Source organism: Anser anser (genome assembly GCF_964211835.1).
Source record: "Anser anser genome assembly, chromosome: 2".
NCBI lineage: Eukaryota > Metazoa > Chordata > Aves > Anseriformes > Anatidae > Anser > Anser anser.
In genome coordinates, this window is record NC_139721.1 from 75,627,377 (window position 1) to 75,652,216 (window position 24,840).

Here is a 24,840-nt window from a genome sequence, read left to right on the forward strand (position 1 = left end):
CCATAAAGGGCTTTCCATGAACTCCAGTAAGAGAGGCATACCAAATTCTTCAAATTACAGGCCTGCAACAGATAGCAGCACTCATTACATTTAAACAACAACAACAAAAAATAAATTATTTGATCAATTCTCAAAGAGAACTCTGTCCCACCCACTAGAACTAAAGAAATCTGGATCCAAAAAGGTAAAATTTCAGTTATAAAGAAGCAACAAAATCAGGATCACCAAGAATTTGGTATTGAAACTGCTGCAAACAAATAACAATTACAAAGATGAACAAGAGGAAAACAATAGTGCAGGAAAAGGTAATCTTCAATTTCCTTGCCCTATCATCCAGCACCAATTAAAGCTGAAGTATCAAAATCCATAGCTCATCTTATCCCTCCATATCAGGAACAGGAGGGAGTTATAATTATCATTGCCAACATCAAAACTTCCAACCAAGCAGAACAAACTTCTAAATCTGAAGCTCCCCCAGGTTCTTATGCACAGCTACAAAGCAAAGATAATCAAGGAAAAGAGGCTGACCCTGTATACATATCGGTTCTATTCCTCCTCCCACAACAAAAGCAACAAAGAAATTTAGAAGTTTTAAAAACTACCTGAAAACAAAGAAAAAAATGAACATTGAAATCGTTGAACTGTTAAATTTAGGTAACTGATAAAAAGAGTGAAAAGATACCAGCCTCTCATCTTAGAGAAAGATTTCTTTTTTTTTTTTAATAACAAATAATAAATAAATAAATAACAATAACAACAGCAAAACAATAATTATATATACCTTTCAACATCCAAGGTTAAAAATGTTAAGGTAGTGGCCAACTCAAAAAGATTTTTAGATTATGAAGCTCTTGGTCAGCATCACGTTTGACAGACAAGAGACCCCCGTGGGATCAGAAGATGCCGTCCAGCCATTGCCATCACCTCTGCCCATGCACCCACGTGCTGAAGCAGTCACAGACCCCCACAGTCCCACCCTGGGGTGGGAGAAGGGGCTGTAACGTGCCACCTGGCAGAAGGAACTGCTACCCAGTTTTTGCAGCCAGTACTAAGAAACTGCATTTTATTGGCTGACCTGGTCACGCCCTTTGACTAAATTTCTTTGGATATTGAAATAAAGGTCTGGTGCTAAAAGGGACTGGGTCACAGTTTAATCTTGTAACTGGGATCAGATTTCCTCACTACAGAGAATGCTGCCCATTAATCTGTGGTTTTCAGCCCCAGCTAAAAGACAGTTAGAAATTACCAATGCTATTTAGAGGCATCTGTAGAAAAAAATAGCTTCTTTCCTTTACAGTTGCAAATGCATGCTAGCTTTTCTAAATGACAGAGCAGCAGCTAAGGTTTCTGATTATCCAGGGAACACAGAACCTGCTTAACAGCAAGCAGGTCTGATTAACATCTGCACCCTCGTGACTTCAACAGCCCTTCTTTCAAAGGGATCGACCTTTAATTTCTGATAAAGTTCGCTTCCAAACTTCTGAAACCAGCAGAGAAGATACCATTGCTGATAAGCACAAATTCCATTTGTATTCTCAAGAATATTACAACTGCCCTAGAAGAGGGTAATTAAGTACAAAAAATGTCAGTTTTGCGTCTTTTACTATCCCATTTGAAGGGTCAAAGGAATTTGGTGGCCTGCCACTGATTAAGTTACCACAACAAGTGGTCCTTTGCGATGAACGTGCTAAGAGTGCAGCCAGTCAACAGATGTGAAATGTTCCAGGGCAGAAAAGCACATCTGAGTAGGGAGCAGTGACCCTTGCAGAGCTCAAGCTGACCACAAGTACTTCAGATTCCTGCTTCCACTCCCGGTTACTCTGCCACCACTGGTCTGTCGCCTGATGCTGTTGTGTTTTGTGCTCCAGCCCAGCAGCCAAGGCTCGAAGCTCCTTCAGTTCTGCTCAGCAGCCTGTTGCTGTTGCTCTGACCTTTCCAGCACCTCCCCGCTTCCACTCCACACTCCCCTACAGCCAGAGGGGCTGGGGTGGGGGGGGGGGGGGGGTGTCTCTGCAGGTAGGTGCTAACTTTGGTAGCAGCGGGGCTTGCAGAGGAGATAACGATGGGGTTGCTTGGGGTCAGTCCTCTAGCTCCTCATTCAGCTATGATTAACAAGTCACTTAGGCTAACTTCCCATGAGTACTTCCTATGTTTCCTGGGTATCCAGCTCACAAGTGGGATGTGAATTAAACTATCATGTAGCAGATATAAAAACCGTGGATTAGATTTTCCAGTTTTAAAGTTAGCCATGAGCTCTCTAACTTGCATACTCTTGATTTTGGCTTTCTTCCATACCCCATTTTTGAAGTGCTGCAGTAACAAAAACAGTAATTGAGCACAAAAAGCCTTAAATGCTGTTAAAGGTTCCAAACAGCATATGGGTTTAGGCATGTAGGTAGAGCAGAAAAAGTGAACAGTCTAAGATTCTAACCAAGAAACCCATTTCACCACCTGCCAAAGAAATCAAAGACATATGTGACAAAGAACACATCTGTGCTACCAGTTGCAGAATGGCTTATATCTCATGATCTCCAAGCTGGCCAACATGTCCAAAGGGAGGAGGGGAAAAAAAAAAAAAAAGACAGTAGGGTGGTGTTAACTTAAGTCTGGCACTGTGCTGCACTGAAAAGTTGCATTGCTTTCAGGTTGGAGCCAGCTCCCGGTCAGCCAGCTTCAACCACAAACACAAGCTTACTTCTGCCTTTAAGAGAGCTCTGTGAGCACTTTAAGAATAAAATGAGATGTACAACAGGACACTAAGAAAGGAAGAAGTTGTTTCTCTGTGCTTCTGATCATACAAAAAAAATTATATTTATATATGTATTATTTTTATTTTTAAATACCAGAGTGAGTTCAATGCAGCTGGACAAAACAACGTAACAGGTTTAATAAGTTGGCAGGGTAGTTCTGGGAGCCTTAACTGCTCTCAACCTCAGTGTTACAGTAGCCTAAGTGAACAATTCAGATATTTTTCTGCAGAGTCATCTTTCTACTTTTCTAACCACTTCAGATGAATTTGTGAGAGGGCTGAATCATGCTAACACAATTAAATCCAAGTGAATTTACAGAATCACAGAATGGTTTGGGTTGGAAGGGACCTTAAATATCACCCAGTTGCAACCCCTGCCATGGGCAGGGACACCTCCCACCAGACCAGGTTACCCAAAGCCCCATCCAGCCTGGCCTTGAACACCTCCAGGGATGGGGCATCCACAGCTTCTCTGGGCAACCTGGTCCAGTGCCTCACCACCCTCGGAGTAAAGAATTTCCTCCTTATATCTAATCTAAACCTGCCCTCTTTTAGTTTAAAGCCATTCCCCCTTGTCCTGTCACTACACTCCCTGACAAAGAGTCCCTCCCCAGCTTTCCTGTAGGCCCCCTTTAGGTACTGGAAGGCCACTCTAAGGTCTCCCCAGAGCCTTCTCTTCTCCAGGTTGAAGGACCCCAACTCCCTCAGCCCGTCTTTGTGGGAGAGGTGCTTCAGTCCTCTGATTGTCCTCGTGGCCCTCCTCTGGACTCACTCTAAAAGTTCCATGTCTTTCTTGTGCTGGGGGCCCCAGAGCTGAATGCAGGGCTCCAGGTGGGGTCTCATGAGAGCAGGGTAGAAGGGGACAATCACTTCCCTCCCCTGCTGGCCATACTGCTTTTGATGCAGCTCAGTATACGGTTGGCTTTCTGGGCTGCAAGCACACATTGCTGGCTCATGTTGAGCTTCTCATCAAAAAACACCCCCAGGTCCTTCTCCTCAGGGCTGCTCTTAGTCCATTCTCTGCACAGTTGTGTTTGTGTTTGGGACTGTCCTGGCCCAGATGCAGGACTTTGCACTTGGCCTTGTTGAACCTCACGAGGTTCGCACAGGCACACCTCTCAAACCTGTCCAGGTCCCTCTGGATGGCATCCCTTCCCTCCTGTGTGTCAACCACACCACGCAGCTTGGTGTCATCTGTAAACTTGGTGAGAGCACATTTGATTCCACTGTCCATGTTACCGACAAAGATGTTAAACAGTGGCAGCCCCAACACTGACCCCTAAGGAACACCACTCATTACTGATCTCCACCTGGACATTGAGCCGCTGACTATAACTTTTTGAGTGTGACCATTCAGCCAATTCCACAGAACAGTAATGATGGCCATTCTCTCTATTCAGTAACGCTTCTTTCTCAGTCAGAGGAAGCCACTGATGACCCATAAAGATATCTCCTTGTTCAAAGAGCTCCCTCTGAGATTAGTCCAGCAAGCAAAAAACTTTAACTGAAGAATAAGCCAACACTGCCGGAATAGTTACTTGTGTGAGGATTGCACTATGGACCCACACTAGTTATTCAAAGATGGGTAGCTCCCAGAAAGATAATGCAGGAGACACTCTGAATGTATTCCATACTTAAACAAGTTGCACTATTTCATGCAAGCTGTGTAACAAAAGAACACACATGGCCATTCTGGGTTTAAAATAATTTAAACTTACACATACAATGCATCAAAGCAACCTGAAACATGTTTCTTTGGCTGAGTCATTTAGGGGTATTCAACAGAGCACCAAATTTCAGAACAGCATGAAACAAGAGATCAATGCCAACTGGTGAAGAAATTATTAACATATGCGGTGGACAGCTCTAGTAATGTAGCTCAAACTGCTAAAACTGCAGTATTATAATGAAGAAAGCAGATGGTATTTGATGTCAAAAATAAATGAAAGCAACATATATGCCTTGCTGAAAAAAAGTCCACATTAGCTTATCATTTGTTTAGCAAAAAATTAGGTTCTGTACTTTGCAAACAAAGAATTTACTATCAAAATATAAGTTTATAAGTGCACAAATCAATGCTAAGACTATGTTTGTTAAAAAGTAGTCTCCATCTCAAAAATTTCACATGCCTTTTCACTGAAGCTGGGGAATAGTTCCATAAACACCAGAGATAGCAGCCAAGGCTTGAAGCTGAGCAATACAATTCCTCTAGCCACTAAGAAATAGAGAACAGCATCTTACAAACCTTTAGAGAAAAAGAAAGGCTTCTATCAACATCCTCCCTCATATACAGATGAATACAAAGAACAGGCAACAACCCATTGGTGAGGGTAGAGAGAGTTATAGGATTTGTGAATAAATCAGATAAAGTAATGGGTTGAAAAACTAGGATTTTTCAACTAATTATTCTATATTCTTAGGAAAACAAAACACCACAAAAAATATTTGAGCATGTAATTTTTATTCCAAAAGACTATCTTCCATAATTCCAAGTATCCCAAGGCTGAAAATCTGTTTTCTATAAGGATGCTATTCAATCTGTAATTAAGCTTGCAAGCATGAAAAAGGTCAGTGGTCTTTTCCTCTCTGTCTTAAAATATGGGAAAGTAGTTAGCTTTGATGCAAGTCTCTCCTCCTCATTTCTTTTATCAGTATCATCCACAGTTTCTAATGCAAAGCAGATGATAACAGCACAGTTCTGAATAACACAAAATAGTTAGGTATGTTATTTTCACCACCTGTTCTTTACAAAAGAAGCAGAGAATATTAATCCTACTCTATTTTTTTCATTTTTACACTGCAGCTAATCTTGTTCTGCAGTTCACACATAATTTATGTGACTTAAAGCAAATAATGCTAAACATGTAGCCAAAAAACATTACTTCTCTTGTGTCAGGAAACTCATACTGAGGTCTCTACACATAAGCCTAAAAGCCAGGACTTGAGCTCCCCATCGAAAAGAGCTCCTACCACCAGCCCTTTTCCTACACAACAGTTGACCGATACCGGTTGCAACACTGAGCTGATCTGCACAAAACTCAGCATCACAAGTGCAGATTGCTCAGCACACCCAGCTCCTGCTGCAGGCAAGTCAGGCTACCCTAGACACCCCCACATGCTCTGGTAAGGATCTCCCCACACTCCTTCAATAACCGAAAGTTCAGCATAAAATTCAATATACCACAATACTTGGGTTCAAGAACAATTTTACTGGCACCTGGTAAATCTTTGTGCCAACTGTACCACCAAGAGAAAAACAAGAACAACAACAACAAAAAATGATATTGTTGTTATAGTTTCCAGACTAGACTTTCATGTCAGGAAGGATGAAGTGAACATCAGAGTCATCTCTAAGGCTATTTGGTACTAATACACCTACGAAAGCTGTACTTTTATTTAAGAAGTTTCATCGCAAAATTGACCTAGAACAAAATAAGTCTGAAAAATTTATTAAATAACTTATTCCATTGTAGATTTGATTAGAAGTTATTATTTTTCTTCTAGAAAACAGAATTATACATATTTTTTCATGTAGTCATGTTAACTTTATAAGACATGGGAACTCAGATCATTCAAAAACTCCTTCTATAATCCCTTAACTTATTGTCCAACCATACTCTTAGCTCTAAGTGCAAATACTGATATTTATTATTCAGCACTAAAAAGTCACATATGAAGATAATAAACATAAGAGTTTTTTAATAATTTAGGAATACCTACACACTTCTAGCGATACTGTACATGTACTACACACAATAACCCCAATAGAGTCTATGAAAATAATTGCATGTGCAAGAATTTCAGAACTAGGCCAAAGATACTCAAAACAAATATAACATGGTTGAATAATGCATAAATATTCAAAAAGAAACTTTCCTTTCATTTTCAAGTAGATCCAAAGTTGACCTTACCACTTCTATCCCACACAGATGGGATCATATTTTATTGTAAGGCAGCTTCTATCAACTCATTCTTACAAGTCACTGTCTGGTGCTTTAATCCTCAATTAGTCCTTCAAAGGGACTATTTCCAGAGTAAAATATTTGTCCCAGTACTCTGCTTTATCAGAAGCTGGCTCATGCAGTAACACGAAGCTACCATCTGAAACTTACCATCATAGCGTGGAATACATGCAAAGGCCTGCTGGAAGTCAGGCCACTTCCATCCTACAGGCCGCAGTGCAAGATTGCAAACAGTTTTTGCTGCCACACCTAAGTCAGAAAAGAAGCTAACACAGAGGGTTGGGAATGTCATAAACATATATTGCCACAAAATACATCAAAATTTATTATGGTCTCTAAAGACACAAGCTCCCAAATAGTCTCCCATTGCTGTAGCAACGCTCTCACTGCTATGCCAATGTGGCAGGAGCACGTCGTGCAGGGCATGGCCTATGCTGGCCGCATGTGGGGCAGGCATGGGGAGGCCCCTGCCTGTCCACAGAGAGTGTGGCTGCTCAAAGGCTACACTGAAAACCTTCACTAGAAACGCTCAGAGCTGACAAAACATCAGCTGTATGTGCACAACCAGATAGTCAGTACAGTGTCCAAAGCCTCCTGCCTACCAGTGTCTGTGTGGATCCAGCCTCAGTTAGTTATGGTTGGTGGGTATCACCACGTGTTGATTGCTTACAGAAAACACCAGTGATTGGAACCCAGATTTGTATCACTAAATCCATCAGCTGAACTGGGCACCAGCATTGACAGCTTCAGCACAGAAAAAAAATAAAAATAAATTCACAACAAACACTTTGCCTCTGAATAAACTGACAATATCTACAAGTACCAGTGTGTATGTCTGAAGGAAGTCACACAGTCCAAATAAGGTTTCATCACTTCCTTTGTTTTATAAGGAAAAGTATTCTAAAACTTAATTTTGGTTTACGCTATGTCCTCATGGTGATCTACTGGATGCTAATGCTAAATCACTCTTTTAATAGCATCTGCAGGTTATGTTCCAGGACAAGTGCCAGTAGCTAATGATCCTCCCATTATTGATTCTTCCTAGATGGGATGAAAACTCATTTTCCTGGTCTTGACACACAAAGACCCTGTCTTGCTTATTACAAATATATACGTATATAAGTAGTTTGGTTAGTGGAAGGCATTTAAGAGGATGCCTTAGCTGGTGTGGATTTGCTTTTAACCACAAAACTAATTTTTCTGTATTTAAAGAAATGGAAATAGGTAATACAACACAGATGTACAGATGAAATGTATGAGGTTAGCAGGCAAAAAAAAGATAACATGCACATCATGACCCCTCCACCAGACACTAATTTTCCACTGTTTCCTTGCCAGCAATAGGACTGACCAGCTCAGATCACAAGCCAGAATACATTCAAACATCCCAGTGGGTGCTCAGGCCAAGACACGGGACAAACACAGTTTCCTGTATCAAGAACCATGGGCCACAGAAGTTAAACGGATTAGAAAAATCACAAAGAACTAATTGTGAGGATTTTCAGGGACACCAGACATTTTAGGTGGCAAATTAAAGGGTGTCTCACCTCAGTACCTAGACAATTTTAGACAGCATGAAAAATCCCTCTCCCTGCATGATAGTAAAGTAGGAACTCTGAACCAGGGTGTCATTTCCCACCCCCAGTATCAATGTTGAAGTGGTAATAATGAAAGAAACACAGTCTAAAGATCACAGTTAGCTTCATCAAAGAGGTATTTAACAGAAGCGGTACATGCCCTATTCTCCTGCTATTTGCCAGGATTTTTAAAATATATTCTGAAGCAACAGATATTTACCTAGAAGCACCATTTTGTGTACCTGTTAGAGAACAAATGCAATTCATCACACTCTCCTTTGTTACTGGGGTAAAATAAAGATATCCTTGAGTCTGAAGTCTTACCAACTAATAATACCATCTGATTAATAGATGCAAACCTTTCACCTTTCAATTATACAATAAATTTTGACCACTTCACAAAACTGATTAAGCCTGCCATATCCATGTCCATACATAACATAAAACGCATGTTCAGTATAGAACCAATTATCTTTGACCGATGAAGGAGGCATTCTTTCTTCCTTTCCTTCCCTGCCAACCCCTCCCTTTCTTTTTATACCTGCCAAGTCCTCTTATCTGAGGTCTTTCTACTACAAAAATAGTGAAAAGTGAATAATGAATATCAAAATATCAATATCAAAATTCAAACACAACTATCGTTTTGTTAGTTTTCTACAGGGTATTTCCATCAACTACTGGAAGTCATGAAGAACACAGTTTCTGCGGTTCAGATACTCCATAAAACATGCTAGAAGATGCCAAATAAAAGAAATATGATTGGAACAGATGGGGTTGACCTCAGGGTGTGCTACTCAGGCCTCAGAAAAATACAACATTGAGAAGGACACTCAGGTCACATAATGACAGAATTTTACAAGATCTCCACCAGTCCTAACCACACTACATATGGTGATTCTGCAACAGTGACAACAAATTAGTAACACTCACCCAGGGCACAGTAAGCAACCAAATGGACACTGGAAAATACTGGTGATACAGAGGGGAAGAGTGGTTGATGTTTAATAATATTTTCCCATGTATTCAAACACTTGTCCAAAAGACCACTTTAGAAGAAAGAGAGCCTGGAGAAACAATTTTTGTTCTCTGTTCTGCTAAGCTTGTTTGCAAAAGAGCTGGAACCATCAGCTTTGTACAAATAATGAACATCGTGCCACATCTATGGGAGAGTGACTACATTTACTTTCAATTCGGTTAGAACACAAACATCCATGAGTTATTTGGCAAACAGAATACATTTTCTTTCACTACTGGGTATCAAATGTCAAAGAGATCCCATGGAGCCAAAACAATGAAAACTAATAATAAAACAAAGTCTACTAATGTCATCAAGAGCAGAAGGATCTAAAGATAAACTCAGATGACATGATCACATACAAAAGTCAAACCATTTCCACTTTGTCCTTTCCCAAAAGCCACTCATGCAAAAGCAAGTTGTTTTTTGTTTGTTTTTTGGGTTTTGTTTGGGGGGGGGGGGGGGGGGGGGGGGAGTAAAATATGTCTCTATTCAGGGAAGTGGAAGCTTTCAAATGTGCAGATGTTTGTGATTGCACACTAGCAGCCTGCTGGGAACCATTATTGCTGTTGAGAGCAAAGCTATTCAATCATCTATAAGTCACTGTTCAACACTGTTGCCCTCAGTCAAGGAGGTGATTAATGGATTAATGGAGTCCAGCAATGACATGGACTACACCCTGCCCATGAAAGCTCTTTGATTTTAATTCAGTTAAGCTATTGAAGTAAACAAACCAATTTGGGTGTTCAGCTAGCTCTGTCTCATTAAAAATTATTTAACTAGACTAGTGGTAAAAGAATATTGCACGTCCTCAAATTCAGTTTGGCATTCTGTAATCATAGCAGCAATTACATTTGTAAAAAGTTAACAGTGGCAGAAAATGCTCAACCTTTCATTAGGGATTTTCATGTGCAATGAAATTAATACTTTCTAATCACCACAGTACAGCAAACATGCTCCTGTATGTTTCAATGAGGCCAGCAGTAACTACAGTCACAAGGCAAAAGTCTCAGCCGGAATTTGCAAATTGTATGTTCAAAACACAACAGCACTCTGCCCCTCTCAGCTAGGATTTCTGCAAGCCACAACAACAGAAGCCCTCAAGAACACCGTAGAGTCTGGTGTCAGACTGTACACGGCATTTCATGCAGGGACAAGTTTTACTTGTCTCTGGTTCTACAATTGAGATGGTGAGTCCAGATGTAGCAAGTCACGTTATAAGGGCTCAGGAATTTTACCTTTTTATTTAAATGCCCAGTGCCCCATAATGATTTGAGCATACTTTTAAGTACAAAACATGAAATCACAACACCTGTAAACAAGAGTATCATTACCTTTGTGCTCTATATACATTCAGCAACAGAGAATACTACCACAGAGGGCACAGAGAGAAGACCAGTTGTTTATACCAAGGGATGCACTTTGGAAAGCTGACAGCAAAACCACTGCATGAGAAGCACTGGAGGGAGCATCACCCCAGCCATGACCTGTTGACTGCTTTAATTCTTTTTAAAGTGCTGCAACAGCATCACACCTTACATCTGTTTAAGGCATTGGGCAGTCCCACAGCACCCAGAGCTGGCTGCAGCCCTGGCAGAAGCACTCTGCAGCCTTGCAGCATGGCTGCACCACCATCCTGGGTTATCCTATAGTATTATCACTGCCTGTTGTTGTCACTGTCACACAGTACAGAAATGGAAAAAAATAAAATTGTCGTAATGCAAAGTGGAGCTGACAGCATGCCATCTTTAGAAGATATTTTTTTAAATGTCATTGTCCACATATTTCACAATACATCAAAGGTTGCTTTCAGACCTTCAAGACATCATTTTTCACCACATTCTTCATGACAAATTAATACCAGCCTTCTGTATCTTATGTCTGAGAATAACGTATGTTTCCCACACATCCCAATCAGCCTCTTTGCTCTTAATTCACTCCAAATCCATCTCCTAACACCCTTCTGCTTCGTGATCACTGATCCCTTTTTCTCTCTCACATGTGACTTTTTAGCAAGTATTCTACACATATCCACAGCACTATAACCTGATATAAACTTTGTAAAACTGCTTAAATTCACACAACACAAGATAGTAGAGAGGATTACTTTCCTTTGGCTGCATGAAACAATCACCATCCAGAAAGCATACTAAAAAAAGTACAGTTTCCATGCTAACAAAGAAATAACGTTCTCTATATACAGAGTTCTGATTGGCACTTCAGTCTCCTGGTACCACAGGACATCTTAGTAGAAGATGTTACCATCTGATAAATTCTCAGCAAATGAATGATCTATAAGATCAAAAATGACAAAACGACTTGCACACAGTATACATGTGAACATGGGAGAGCCTACCATCCTCAGTCTGCAAAATTCAGTACACAATATCTGTACCATCTAAATCTCCTTTTATCTTACTTTTAATGCTAATCTGTCAATATACAACTCCCTGGCCACGTGTATAATACAAAGAAACCTGCAACTTTCCAAGGAAAAATAACCATACATTTTCAGCAAGAAGTATGTGCACGTTGCTTTGGTTCCAAAAGCAAAGTGAAATATGAGAAAATTGTATTGACTTGCTAATGTATTACAAAAAGCATTTACATTTTTAGTAGGCTTCCTTTTTAGCTTTTAATTTTTACTAAAAAAAAAAAAATGTCCTACTTTCTGGTCTATTAAAAGAATTCTTCACTTCTTCATTTTAATTATCTTCTCTTTAGCCTTTCTTCACTTCTTAGTATGACAGGAAATTATTACTCCTTATGGAGAATGTTCTTTGATAAATAGAGAGGACCACTACTTTAAAGCTGCATTTAATTCCTCTTACTTCCTCAGTCTGAACCAGTTTGCCATTGAGCACTTACTCTTTTGAAGGAGTTTTGTACATAAATCAAATTTCAAGAATCAAACCCACGTTATTAACTGTTGTCATAAAAAATGAACCTCACTATGAACTGAAGCAATAGATGCTGAAATCTAAAAATCTGAAGCCGTTAATGGATTTGTGTGTCACTTCCATTACAATTTTCTTACATGACCTCTACAAAACATCACTTGGTCTAAAGCAAAGGACAAAGTAAAGCAGGCACACAGACTTCTAGGACAGCATTCTTTAACTTTGTTAAAACCGTTCTTAGAGTTTTATAAGAAGCAGTTTTATAAGAAGCAGATGCAGCTTCTTAAAACACCATTCAAACTGAAGGTTTGTCAGATAAAAATCTTCTCCAGTCTGTTACCTGTCCACAAAAGTTGATACATTTCATTGTTTTCAATTACGTTCTGTGGAAAGTGGATGAGTGGATGAGTCTGACAGTGTCAAGATAACGGAAAAGTGTTTAAAAATGAATAAATGTTGTTAATGATTTCTATGTCTGATAACTAAAATTGGAATTTTAGCTTCCTAACAAAGCCAGGAAACTGCACAGAACTCAGTAAGGCATCAGATACAAATAAAAGCTCCCTACTGCTCAATAACCACACTGAAATTAAAAAAGCAGAAGGAGAAGCTGTTTTCTGAAGACAATCCAGGTGTTAATCATACAAGAAAATAGCTTAAATCATAGCTTGCTCTTCTCTCAACTGTGTGGTTTTGTTTGTTTGTTTATTTGCTTTGTTTTAAACAAAAGCTCACCTTTTCTCCCAGCAGTGTTTACATTTAGGTAAGGCAGCGAATTCTTACTTTTTGACACCGTTCCCCACAACATTCTCCTCAAGAAACTGGCTGCTCGGGGCTTGGACTGGCGTATGCTTCGCTGGGTTAGAAACTGGCTGGATAGCCGGGCCCAGAGAGTTGTGGTGAATGGAGTCAAATCTGGTTGGAGGCCGGTCACTAGTGGTGTCCCCCAGGGCTCGGTACTGGGGCCGGTCCTCTTTAATATCTTTATCGATGATCTGGATGAGGGCATCCAGTGCACCCTCGGTAAGTTTGCAGATGACACCAAGCTAAGTGCGTGTGTCGATCTGCTCGAGGGCAGGAAGGCCCTGCAGGAGGATCTGGATAGGCTGGAGCGATGGGCTGAGGTCAACTGCATGAAGTTCAACAAGGCCAAGTGCCGGGTCCTGCACCTGGGGCACAACAACCCCGAGCAGCGCTACAGGCTGGGAGATGAGTGGCTGGAAAGCTGCCTGGCCGAGAAGGACCTGGGAGTATTGGTTGATAGTCGGCTGAATATGAGCCAGCAGTGTGCTCAGGTGGCCAAGAAGGCCAACAGCATCCTGGCTTGTATAAGAAGCAGTGTGGCCAGCAGGGCTAGGGAAGTGATTGTGCCCCTGTACTCGGCTCTGGTGAGGCCGCACCTTGAGTACTGTGTTCAGTTTTGGGCCCCTCGCTACAGGAAGGACATGGAGGTGCTCGAGCGAGTCCAGAGAAGGGCAACGAAGCTGGTGAGGGGTCTGGAGAACAAGTCTTACGAGGAGCGGCTGAGGGAGCTGGGGTTGTTCAGCCTGGAGAAGAGGAGGCTCAGGGGCGACCTTATCGCTCTCTACAGTTACCTGAAAGGAGGCTGTAAAGAGGTGGGGGTTGGTCTGTTCTCCCACGTGCCTGGTGACAGGACGAGGGGGAATGGGCGAAAGTTGCGACAGGGGAGTTTTAGGTTGGATGTTAGGAAGTACTTCTTTACCGAAAGGGTTATTAAGCATTGGAACGGGCTGCCCAGGGAGGTGGTGGAGTCACCATCCCTGGAGGTCTTTAAAAGACGTTTAGATGTAGAGCTTAGCGATATGGTTTAGTGGAGTACTTAGTGTTAGGTCGGAGGTTGGACTCGATGATCTTGAGGTCTCTTCCAACCTAGAAATCTGTGATACTGTGATACATCATCCTGTGTTTTCAAATCTCTCTCATGCTGTTTGTCAAACTGTCCTAAAATGTCATGTCATAATGATCTAGTCATGTTTTCTACTTCCTATGCAAAGCTGCAGATGTCACCTCAACAAGTATCATAAAGGAGTTTTTCCATATCTAAAGCAACTTCGTCTACAATCAGTGTCAAAACTAACAGCAATATGGGAATAATTTATTTATGTGAAGTTTAAGTCCTTGATAAAAGGACTGAGCCATCAGAAAAAAAAGCTGAGCCATCCCAGCCACACATGTGGCTTGTTTGCAGAGATGAGCCCAAAACAGCAACACTTCACTCCTGCAGGACTCTTCTACGGGGAAGCTCAAGAGCTGAGCGTACAGGGGGAAGGATCGGGCCCAGAATTCAACTTTGTCTCCAAAAGGTTATCCATCAGCCTTCCATCTAGGCCACCATGACTGCTGCATTTGAAGAAAGCATTAAATTGGTCATTTTCGGATTTTTTTTCTTGCAAGCCTTAGAAGACAATCAGAACTTTTTAAACAGAAAGACTAGAGCAACCAAAGCCTTTCTGGTTTCAGATTTTAGATGTTTTTAAACTATTTAGGTTGCCACCCAGAAGAGTTCTAAAACACAATCCGGATTTTTCCCTGTGTCAGAATATTATCAGCTTGTAAGTGCCCACATATTTGTTATTACTACGTTTAATTTCCCAGAATTTGGATACCATTCACCTGTTTACCTATAGAACACCTTCCATTGAAGTAGTGTGAACTCCTTTACAATAGGTTTTGCAAACAGCACATAAAAATTAATTTCTCTCCCTAGACAGGACAGAGGCGTTATAGACCTACATACTTTCTTAGAAGGTTCCTTTCAGTGCTTGCATTTAATGCTTCCCTACAGATGAAGGACTAGAAACACACACAGACTTCACTTTGAGTGTAAAACAGATCTGCAGAACTCATTTCTACTTCAAGCTACTGTGCTAAGTTACATTCTGGCACTTGTTCTTGTAATGCCATTCACACTCCCTACAACACTACAGCTCTAACGGATGCTCCTGCAAGATGCAAATAAGAATCCCAAGATCCTTGGGGCACCACACTACGTTAGAGGCACATTAAGGTCAGGTTTATTTTGGAGGGGAAAGGCCTACTCTTATTCCTGAAACCCCTTATTTTTTAGTTTTCCTACAATAGCAGATGTGTATTACTAAAATTAAAATAAATAAATAAATAAATAGATAGATCCAAACTTGCTTAAGCTACCAGGCTTAGGTTTACTGGGCTGTAGGGCTTCCACTTCCATAAACTCACAGGGCATTTGAAACTGAGTATTTCATAGAGAAAGAGGAACCAGAGAAGCTGTTCTTTCTAGCTCACCCCTTTGTTATGTGGTAGAAAAGGAAGGTTACATGTGCTGGCTAGCATTATACTTCCAAATCACTTCCCCTTCCCCAAGGGATGCTTTATGAAGACAGAAGAAGGAAGAAAGAGAGCACTGTCCCAAAGACCCACATGCTGAAAAACTATGTGACAATGCCAAGAGAGAGAAAAATGAGATCACTTCAGAATACTCACCTTTATTAAACACATTTTTTCTCTGCTTTCAAAACACAAGTGCCCATCGCATCCCATCACTCTTTCAAAGTCTGCCAATGGCCTACTTTGGCAAATAAACAGAAAGAGGCCCTGCCACCTATCTTTGGACAAATTACACTTCTGCCTTACACACTGAACCTGTTTTATCACTACATCTGTACTAATAAAGAGGTTTCTCTTTACTGTAGCAGTGAAAGTTACGTCTAAAAAATTCAACCTCCTCATGCCACCGCTATCTAGACTCCTAGAAGTAAAACTAAATGAAAAAGCGTGAGCAAAGCAATAAAGATCTGCAGACAAATCTGAAAGCACAGAACAGAAATCTCACGCCTTATTTAAAAGCCAGTAGACAGTATAATAATAATAATAATAAAGAAGTATAAGATTTATTGAGATATTCTGGTTGAATTGCAAAAGCTAGGTGATTTATAATTAAAATATAAAAAAAAAACCCACTGATTTTGTTTCTAGATGTTTGTCCTCTAAGAGAATATCAAGAGTTCTGTTGTCTCTCCTGCATCCCCCCCACACACACACCCATATGTATATATATTGAGAGAGTGAAGCACATGCTCATGAGCACTCTCTGAGGGGGTGAAGAAGGAGAGTGAGGATACACACCTGTACTCAATAAACAAACCATAAGGAAATGCTGTCTTATTTCTTCAGGTCATTCCAATGGATTTTAAAGAAACTTACTGCCTGGAGTCCATAAAAAGTCTTTGTCCCTCTGTCTTTTCAGAAAGGTGCAGTAGAGTGCAAGAAATACAAGAATAACAAACAAACAAAAAAAGCCAGTACAGAGTTTCCCCATAAACCTAATCTGAACCTAATGTAGCTTGCATAAACATTCAAACAACTAATCAAAACATAATACCCAAGTTCTGTTTTCCCTCATGCCTTACTTTCCCGTAATACAGGTAACAGCACTTTTCCCCAAGCTTATTTGGCCAAAGTCTATCGTAATGCTACAACAGTAAAATACTATGATGTGAAACAAATTGCTCACAACCCTGATGATTGAGTTCATGTTTATATGTTATCAGAAATGCACTGGGATTTACTTCTACTCCCGGCTGCAGCCTGCTGGAATTCTGCCTCTGGCTTCCATTCACACAGGACTGGAGCTCACCATGGGAAACCTCACTGGCCAGCACCTTGTTTCAATAGCTATGAAACACACTGCACGTTTTGATGCCACGTGAAGAACAACAGTAATAACAGTAAGTCAGCCTTGCATAAAACACTTAAAATAAATACATTAAGATCTGCTTGAGTAATCAAGGGCGCTGAATACTGTTTAGTGCTTGTGACCACCAGCGGTATCATATCCAGGATACAACGCTAATTTTAGACTGCTGGATGAACGCCACCATAGCATGTGCTATTTATACCAAGTTTTGACATGTCCATCCCATGGCACATCTCCACTTCTAAAGTGGCACTGTGAAGTTATTAAAGTTTCCAGTTACGACTTGGCTCAAAACTGTAAAGTACTACAAACCTCTTTCACAAAACTCTTCTGCATATTCTGATTATCTTTACACACATTAGAACTTATGAATAAAACCAAAATAAATATCTGAGAAGAGCATAATTAGCACAGGACAGTTGTGATTTACATTCTTGCCCCCTACCCTGAAGTCCTTCTCACCAAAACCCAAAATAGCAATGTTTAGAATCATAGAATCATTAAGGTTGGAAAAGACCTCCATGTATTGTTGCAACTTTCAGTTCAATGCACAAAAAAAAAAAAATCATAAATAGCTTTCACCTTACAGGGAGACTATTCCAGTAGTGTACACTATACTGACCACAGCTACTTCTATCTTACTGAGTGAGAACCATAAATACAATAAAGAAACGTGATAAATGTATCACTATATTCCACGTAACAACATGGGTGTTGTTATCACCACCAGTTATCACGTTGCAATTTAGACCTATAAATCACTGAGTACATTGGACAATACAGTTTTATTTAAGAGTTTATACTACAGAGCTGCTGTCTGCTTTCCCAAGAAGACAACAGTAACCAAGGTACGTGGGCAGCAAGTTTAGGATGAGCTTTATCAATTAAGATTTAAGATTTCTACATCCCTACTTACATGCAATTTTTCCCTTTCCTGACACATTTCAATGGGTGGACAGACTGTACGGTAAGTTGTCTTCTGTTATAATAGATTAATACATTTTTAATCACAGCGATTTAAATGCGAGCATGGTATTTGACATACAACCTGAAGCAAATAATAAGACGTATCTTCTGCCAAAATCTCCAGTGAAGACAATCCCAATAGTTAGGAAGAAATGTCAGCCAGAAACAGTTGCATGAAGCATGAAAGCCCATGAGAAGGAAAAAGTCTTTATTTATTAAATTAAAGGCCACTTTTTCCATTCTAATACTTCTGCTCTGTTTTTGTGGGTTTTCTCAGGTATGCTTAATTAAACCCAGTCATCAACACCAACTTTGTTCAAAAGAGCAATTAATGAATATGGCAGAGAAGCAGCTTAGCCCTAGAGGAGTCTCTGACATTTGTTCACCATAAAGACTGTTCATTAATTGCTCCCTTTGTTCTAAGCCTCTTAATGATATTTTTGACACAGCACTACAACTCATTGTGACTTATTCTTCACAGCTAGAGACATCTGCACTATGTTAAGTTAATAAAACTACCTTTGAAAGATTTTCAAAACGATATTTAAAGACACGGGGTGGGAGGGGGAAGGTCTGGACATGCTGACAGTGGAATAAAAAAAGCTATACTGCAATTTTTACTATTATCTACAAGTATGCTTTGTACTATAGATAATTTAAGCAAACATTATGTGTTCTATATTTACCATAATTAATAAATCTCAGGCAGAAGTCCACAATGCTATCTCAGCCTATTTAAACTGTGACCCCATACCAAACAGAACCATAACATTTCATAGGTCTTCTGCTGATAGTAAGCTCACAGGTGACTGAGGACTGGCTAATCAATTGCTTTAGTAAAAACAACTGCTTTCCCGCCCCACCTCCCCTTCCTCTTCAAGAATAGAATGTTTAGAGTCTGGCCCTGGGTTACAAAGGAATGATGCTGAACCAAAGATCTCTCTCCAAGAGCTAAAAAAAGTTATTGCCATTTCACACTGACTTCTGGAACCCAAAACAGATAACCAATGCCATCCCATAAATCAAAGCATGAACTGAGAGTGGCCCGTATCAGTTTTAAAAATTAACTTGTTTACCTCCATAATGTCCATAACCTCAGATAATCCTCATAAATGATAGAGTTCTACTGCAACACATGTAATAATTCACAGAAGAAACACAAAGTAAAAACAATCTGCATGGCAAGTTCATACCTGGAGGACAGTTGAAAGCCCTGTAGATCCACAGCTCTTCAACGTGCAAATGAAAACAGTGTTCATTCTCAAAGCTGGTGACATTACTCCAGTTATCCTGACCCAGTTTTCCAATTAAAGGTTCAGTTTCTGTAATTCATATTTAGCAACTCCTCCTGCACGCCAGTTATTTACATCGACACTGCCATAGAGTTCCATGCAGTCATATGTGAGATATTTAACACAGAGTTCCTTACATTAGCTAATTGCATACCTTTAAGTACTTAAGGAGTATAGCAGCAGTGAACACAGCAGCAACCTGGTTTCATGACCTACTCAAGAAGGAGTTAGGACCTGTGAGCAGCCAGGGCAAGCTGAAGAGGAGCCCAGGGCAATGCTATGAGATTGAGTGGGGCGCAGGGTACACTTGTGTGGAGGAAAGAAGGAAGAAACACTTTCACAATTCTGCAATTGCCCTTATCCAGCCTTCTAGCACCCACCACACTGTTTTCATACAACAGTTTTGGCTCTGGTTTCTTCTGAAACTTCCCATTCCTACGCATCCAACACATCCTCTCTCCTACTTCCGCTCCCACCTCTTACTTCTACCAGCTGTTCCTCCCACCTTGCCTACTACCTACCTCATTATCTTTACTCCCTGAATGAGGCATTTAAAAAACACACACCCAACAGCAGTTGCCCTTCTTTGTACTGAGCTTCAGGACATGGAGCAGCAGGATAAAGGCAGACAGCAGCATGGATGCAGGCAGGCTCCTGTCACTCCTGCTTGTCCAGAGACCAGCAACCAGAAGACACTCAGCATGGGCTATGGGAATGCCAGAAAGGTGACCTACCATGTCTTGGATGTGACAAAGGTAACAGGATCCTCAGCACACCTCCTGATTTCTAATTCAAGGCTGAGCTTGCAAAGAACTTGCTTTCAGAAACAATTTTACCTGCTAGGATACCATCTTGGCTGACTTGCTAGAGAGCAAAAGCAGAAAAAAAAAGTAATTTCACCAAGATGCAAAACTCACAACAGGCTCTCATCCTTAATGCATTAGTTGGGTTGGGATGAACAAACTAAACCACCACTGCCATTCAGACCATTTTACTTCTACACAGAATAGAATCACTTGAGTATCTAGAGAATCATCAGTTCATTAATGCATTTACACATGTATTACCTACTAGAGGAACGCAGAAGTGCCCTGGCCTCCCTTACATTAGGCAGTGTCCTACACATGGCAGGTCTAGCAGAATTCAGCCAAATTATTAAACAAAACAAGGGATATTCCAATTGTTTTGCCTTAAGACATGCACAGAGCAAAAGAAACTCTACAGAGCATAGAAGCTCATTTTATTAATATTGCTAAATATATAATATATACTAGAAGTTAGATAGCAAACCCTGTAGAGCATATATTTCCAAATTTCTTTGGACCATGAAACAGTGTCAAAGTTAACTCTCAATTTTCCACCCTGCTTCATTAGTATTATGCAACCTCATCACCTAACCTTTAACTGAGAACCTTAGAAAAGCAACATACTGCCACAGTTTATCTCCAGTAATAGACTTCTATCTATTTATCACACTATTGGAACTACAGCTGCAGTTGTAAGGGAACAGAAGGTGGCATAATCTGAAGGATTTTGGAGTTAAAACATAAGTGTACCTAAATCTTACACAATAGATGGAGTTAATCACAGCCTGCAGCAAGAATGCATGGCCATATACACCGTCAAATCAAAGGCAAATTGGAGAATTGCTTGTACTTAAAAAGTTTTTATCAGTTTTCATGAAAAAAAAAAAGTATATCAGAACTTCAAACTTCTATGTACAATCTTATTACTGTAGCCCAATTAGTTTGGCTATGTTCCTGGTCTGAAGCTGTTCATTAATACAGCTTCATAATTTACCAGAATCCTACTGTTTCACTAATATCTTCTAAATCCAGCCAAATCACATCTTGACCTTTGCCTTTAAAAGATCTCACGATAGCCATTGTGAAGTATTAATTTAAATTACATTTCTTTTGTTCATTTTTCCCCTTACTGTTAAACTAAAGTTACTCCATTCTTCCCTGCACTCCAGCTTGCCAGAGAAAAGTTTATGAATTTTAGATAGTACACATAATCAATATTTGATGCCAACATTTCTTTGCTCTTCAAAGAGATGAGCTCTTCAGACCTCAGACTAAAACTATCAGAGCAGCGTTCTGATCTCTATTTCAATTCACTTTGTCTTCTGGCATAGTCTTGTGCACTAGCCACTGGACTGAAGCTGACCAGTTCTTTCCTTCAGACAAGCTTGTCTGTCCTTCCACTATTGTTTGCTTTTGTCTGGGATGCTACTGCAGCATTTTGAGTCAAGAAACAATGGGGGTATACAATCTAGCCAAGACTACTTTGTGACAAACTGGAATAGACCATAAAATTTTGGACAAGGAGGGTGCATGCGTGTGTATGTAGAGATAACATGTACACACAGAAACGCAGACTATACATATAGGAACTGGAAAACAAGGTTAATTTTGACCATGCATACAATAAGACAGAAAACAACTACAAATGTTTTTGGCAAACATTTCTTTAAGAAACTACTAATGTCACAGATACATTTTATAATTAACATAAAGTTTATACACCATGGAGAAGTTTTACTGTCAGAAGGCAGCACTATTACAATCCAGTCATCTAACTAGAATAATTCTGGACATCAAGCTCCATCCAATAATTCCTACACAAAAGTTATTGCTCAAATGAGTTTTGCTTATTATACCCTAGGTTTATTAAAATATATTTTTCATGTTTTTAAAGTACCTAACAACTCTCGAATTTTGCTATATGGATGCATTATACTTAATCTTCCTTTGATGTTTCAGTCTTGGGCAAATCAAACAAATCAGCTGAAAGACACAGGCAGCTTCTGGTCAACAGAAATGCTAGAGGAAGGGCAGCTAGCTAATGTCTCCAGCTTAACTCATAAAACACTGCATAAGGCACCAGAAATGTTATTTTTACTTCAACAGTTCTGTACGGAGTGTATCCCACACTTCACTTCATGTTCTGAAGTGCACTTGAATTCCCTGGAAGTGGTCACTTTACACAAGCAAGTACAGACTTCCTTGCATGAACGGCGAGTCCAACAGCAGACACCTTGGGGCAAGAAAGAAACATCTCCATTCATTTTTGAACAGCCAGGCCTACCACCAGAAAAAACAATAATGGTAAATCGATGCAACAGCTTTCTCTGGCTGAGAAAGTGCTCTTGGGACCAAGAGAAAAAAAATACAGTAATCACCCTAAGTACTGTTATAATGGTGAGTACACCTTGGCAACTACTGCTGCAAAAAGAAGCTATACAAGACATTTCAGAAGACACTAATGGCTTATTCACACACCAGGTACCATTGCTAAGGCTGAAGAGATTATCAACCAGGCTTGGTCATCACTTCTTTCCCAGTCAGTTGCTACAATAACACTCCCAAATTATTTTCAGTCACAGTATGATACGTAAACTTGAACAACATAATACTAAGTCTTGTTAACTCAAATCCTTGTGACTCAGTCATAGAAGTATGTTTCGTGTAAGCATTTCAGCTCACATAAACCTAATAGTTGTAGGACTAGTTATACAGTGATGGAAATCGACTCAGATACTATCAAGAACTTGAATGTTTTTTCTCTTCTTAATGTCTTGAGATGCAGGGTGGGATTAAAAGTACTTAACATCCAACAACATTCAGAAACAGCCAAACAATTTTTCCTAAGATCGCTCATATCACTTATCATCTATCTGTAGGTTAATATAAACATTCACAGAAATACTGCTCTTCATATGAAGACTGATTTGTGGAAAATTTTTTTCCTTACGTAGAAGCAAGAACATTCAACACATTATCCATGACTTCTTATAAGGCTTGGAAAGTTTTAGTCATCAAATAAGCAAGAAGGAAACAAGGGACTCAAACATGCCACAGAGCAACACCTCCCACAATGAGGAAAGAAGGTAAGGAAAGACAAGATTTCAAAAAGTGAACGAGATCTGCTGGTTAAAACCAAAAATCTCTAAATCCTCAGGTTTCATTTCTAATCAAGTTTTCTAGACCTGATCTATTGCTACAGATACATCTTTGAAGGTGTCAGCATGCACAGAGAGCACAGAACAGCTGTGGCGTCAACTGTTGAATTTCAAATGCCAATTTCAAAATTGTCAGCATTGGCATTGCTAACAATTCAGAGCTCACTAAAGTCAAGATTACTGAGAGTAACAGGAAAAAAAAAGTCTATTATAATGTACTTTTACATGGGGAATGTCAAATCTACAAATTTAACAATTTGACGTGCAATTATGAACCAAGTCTGATTACAGCAAATAATTCACAATACATCAAAATGGTAAGTCGACCTCATGAATAGTTCTTTGCAAACAAACTGAACTCCCTATATCTGAAGTTATGAAAATACTGCATCTCCTTGTATTAAAGTGTTAGTAATATATCCCTACAAAGTAGTACTTTTAAAAAAAAAAAAAAAGAAACTTCTAAAAAAAATTACAGTACAGCACCTCTGCAGTTGAAATTCAAGAACAAGCTTTGTCAGCATTCATCCTATAAAAAGACTAATACGTGTTTCCTGAGAGGCAGACAGACCACTGTGGACAATGTGTTCATATAGGTATTCAAAGGAAAAATAATACATTGCTCAAGTTATTTTCAGAGCACTTCATGATTTTAGGTTTGAGAGAGAAATACAAAGACTCGAGTCAAATATCAGAATTAAGTGTTTACCTGTAGTTCAAGACTGTTTTTCTTCAAACCCTGATGCTGATTTCCTTGGCCTTCAGTTTAAATAAATTTGCAGAACAATTTTTCCTGCCAATTATAGATGAGAGCAAAAATGGCATTTTATTCCAAAAGCTAGTTGCAAACTCACTTGTAGAGAAGATAACTGAAGGAAGAAAATGAGCCCCTCCACCCAGAACGTAAATTTAGTTTAAAACAACAGACAAGCACCACAAAAAGAACAGTGATTCTGATGTAGAACCTAGGTCTCGCTTTTTGCTATTGTTGCTAGCTACCTTTTTTTTTTTTTTTTTGATTACTTACTGCCAGACAAAGGATGATGCCCAGGGTGCACTGCTTTATGTTCAATTTTGAAGTCATATCTAGTTCTTCAGGTAAGGAGTCAAAGTTTATGCAGACACAAAAGCAACAGAAGATCATTTGGAAAGTTTTGCAATTCTATTGGACAGTTCGGGTGAGCCTGTAGACCCTGACCAATCTTTACAACAAGTCTCCAGGGCTCACGTTAATGGCATTTTGGGACTCATACCCACATCCATCAAAAGAAGCTTTTCTCCTCACAAACTGTAACTTCTTCACCAATCACACATCCCTAAATCTGTATGCATGACCTCATGCCTTTGGCAAATCAAAGTAGATTTTCAGAACAGTTATGTCGTTTTATGCTACCAATTCCAGCAGAATCCATTATCATTTTTCAACAGAGTAAGGTCTGACAGACAAGCTCTGGAAGACTGAGCTCCAGTTTTTAACAGGTTATTACCCTGAATTTCTCCTTTTCCTGACACATTCAAGGGCAATGCAATGAGGCATTGCATCTCAGATACCTCAGTCCTCAGCAGATGAATTTAGACTCCTGGTGAAGACCAGCATATGTCTGGGTCTCAGTCCATTTGCAATCTGCACAAGAGAGCCTGTAGCATCATATAAAAATAGTGTAAAACAAGGCTATATCAATACACTTTAAATGACTGAGGCAAAATCTCCCAGAATTC

At 39.8% G+C, this 24,840-nt stretch overlaps 1 protein-coding gene across 16 annotated transcripts in view; it reads right to left on the reverse strand.

Moving 5' to 3' along the window:
* The window catches only part of SEMA5A (semaphorin 5A), a 412,186-nt gene that overhangs the window by 304,238 nt on the left and 83,108 nt on the right, over positions 1-24,840 (reverse strand). Inside the window, exon 1 of one of the 16 annotated variants that reach the window (XM_083823074.1) lies at positions 782-1,950. The exons of the other annotated variants lie outside the window; for them this stretch is intronic. The gene's annotated coding sequence lies outside the window, so the exon portion shown is untranslated. Of the gene's footprint in view, positions 1-781; positions 1,951-24,840 lie in introns of those variants that run through there. 16 annotated transcript variants of the gene reach the window in all.